At 32.1% G+C, this 2,608-nt stretch overlaps 1 protein-coding gene across 1 annotated transcript in view; it reads left to right on the top strand.

The window, feature by feature from the left end:
• LOC114265885 (exocyst complex component EXO84C) overlaps window positions 1–221 on the top strand; it is a 10,600-nt gene extending 10,379 nt beyond the window's left edge. The window contains exon 7 of the mRNA XM_028206724.2: window positions 1–221. This exon is cut by the window's left edge and continues 318 nt beyond it. The gene's annotated coding sequence lies outside the window, so the exon portion shown is untranslated.
• The last annotated feature ends 2,387 nt before the right edge of the window (window positions 222–2,608 follow it).

The raw sequence follows: 2,608 nt of genomic DNA, 5'->3' as shown, positions 1-2,608 counted from the left end.
AGATGGCATTGGATGAATTTATGAGCTATATTCAAAGATATTGAGGCTAACATGCTAGGCCATTTAGAGTTAAGAGCTAGTTTGTTAAACTACTGTTGTTGTGGTTTAGAACTTAAAAGATTTTGTAGCAATTGACTCTGCTTTGCTCCTGATTCTGGTACCTATGTTCAAAGAAAGTGCATTTAAGCAGTCAATATAAGTCCTAAGTTTTAATTTAAGTATTTAGATGGCCTAATCCTCAATAAACTATTTTATTTTTTATCTTTTCATGTCCATGTACAAATGTGCACCTCACCCATTATCTACATTATGAAATCCTGGTTTCATTGCATAGTTGGAATTTGATGCTGGTTGGTTTTGTTGGTTTTCTTTTTACAAAGGGAATAGGGGAAAGGGAAATTGAATCACGTAGTAGATAGCAAGACTCAAATCATACATCACACCTTATAAGACGGTAATGTTTTTTAGTGGACGGTCTTTGGTTTTGTTGGTTTTGGGGTTCTGTGGTGGGTGGGAATGTTTGTATTGTAACGTTTATTTGTGTGTACCATGTAAGCACGCACACATATTTGCCACCAATCATTTTGCACACATGGATTGCCTTGTTATTTGTGCAAAGGTTGTGCTTCAAATATGTTTGCAGTACATGTTAGGGTAAAAAATTAGGATCATCTTACGGTAAAGAGATTGGAGGTGGTGGTGGGATCATTGTAATGGTGGCAAATGTGAAGGGGAGGAAGGCCATGTTGGTGGTGGAAGGTATTTTTTTTTCTTTTTTTGGCTGTGAGGTGGTGGGGATAATAGGTAGTTTGATAGTTGCCGTCGAACTAAAAGATGATAGTTGACATCGAATTAAAAGAGTGAATAAAAGAGAGTCACATTGCGTGATTGTAAAGTACATATAAAGAAACAAAGGCAATGATAAAGCAGAATATGAGACAATAATAGAGTGAAACGTCAATTCTGTTAGGTCATATTTGTTTGGATGATTCATTGAGGGGATTGAATTGCTAGTGAGGTCACCTCACCTATGGCTTGTTTGGTAAGTCTTATATTTTACTAAACTATTAGTCCAATGGGATTGTCAATGATGTACGACAATGGGCTTAGTTTTTTTTCCTGTGAAAGCATGAGATTGGAAAAATAAGTGTTTTTTTTTTATACCCAAGTGTAGCCTTTTATTTGTAATTTTTATTTTTTTTATATTTGTTTTAGAATTTTTTTAAACATCGAAATATATATATTTTTATTTCATATAAAAATAATTTAACAATCCCATCATTAAACATCTCTCCTACTATTATTAAAATAAACACATTTTTACTTAATCCCTTCACTGATAATATCCATATTAATAATCTCTTCACAAACCATTTCCTCACTAACAATCTAATCCGTCAACAAACTTGGCCTCAAAAAGTACTTTCCCTTTCTCTAATAATTGGCAAGCTTGAGTTTCAAAAAGTACTGCTGCGAGCAACTCACAGCAGTTACTGTTGAGAGTTGAAACGACGTCGTTTCATCATAAAATAAAATATATAAAAAAAAAATTTGGTTTGGTTTGGTTGTTCAAAGGGTTTGAACCCAAGCAAGCTGGGGAGTAAAAAGTTCTTCAATTATTGTGCTACTCACACAACCCAAAAATATTTTGGACATATATTATATTTATTACAATCTTTATTGCAGCATAAAATTTTTTTACAACCTACTATTATTACAATCTGTATTCCAGCATAAAAAAAAATTATAATCTGCTAGTATTACAATTTATATTCCAGCATAAAAAGAAATTTACAATCTGCTATTATTACAATTTGTATTCCAGCATAAAAAAAAAATTACAATTAACTACAGCCACCATAAAACTTATAAAAAATCATTTCCATCTTAAAAAAAAAAAAAATTCCAATCTACACAATTTGATGCTCTGTTATGTATCAAACACAAATAAAATAAAACACAATAACAATGGTTTTTCCGTAAACCTTGAGTCCATATCCAGTATGCACAATTTGATGCTCTATTATGTAACAAACACAAATGAAATAAAACACAATAACAGTGGTGGCTTCTCCTTAAATAAACCTTGAATCTATTTCAATTTAATTCTCAAAAATAAAGCAAAAGGGTGGCCCATTAGATAAATGTTTACATTTCAATTTTGCGGGGGTGGTTCCGAATGATTGAAAAAATCAAACAAACTATCATTATGAAAGACTGACTCAGCCACCATGGGACTGTGCTCTGCTAGATCAAATCCTAATCCCTGCAAAAAAAAAAAAGAAAAAAAAAAGAAGAAGGTATAAGGAAATGCAATGGAAATAAATACACACATATATGTAAAAACAAAAATCTAGATTGCAAACAAGTATATTACACACCTGAGAACTTTGTGGGTTGTACAATAATTGGGAAGACAAAGGCGTTGATAGTGGATAAGTTGGCGGGCATACAAAATTAACATCATGCATGAGCAGATTATATCCGGAATTCATTAGTTGTGGCCAATAGGGTACCTCAACATCCTAGTCCATAAAATATTGTTAGTAGTTTTATGAGCAATATGTACTTAAGTAATATGATTTCAATAAAAAGAATAAGATCTCAC

The sequence above is a fragment of the Camellia sinensis genome, chromosome 9 (genome assembly GCF_055761805.1).
Source record: "Camellia sinensis isolate YWXY chromosome 9, ASM5576180v1, whole genome shotgun sequence".
Taxonomy (NCBI): Eukaryota; Viridiplantae; Streptophyta; class Magnoliopsida; order Ericales; family Theaceae; genus Camellia; species Camellia sinensis.
This window is presented reverse-complemented; position numbering and strand designations above follow the sequence as displayed.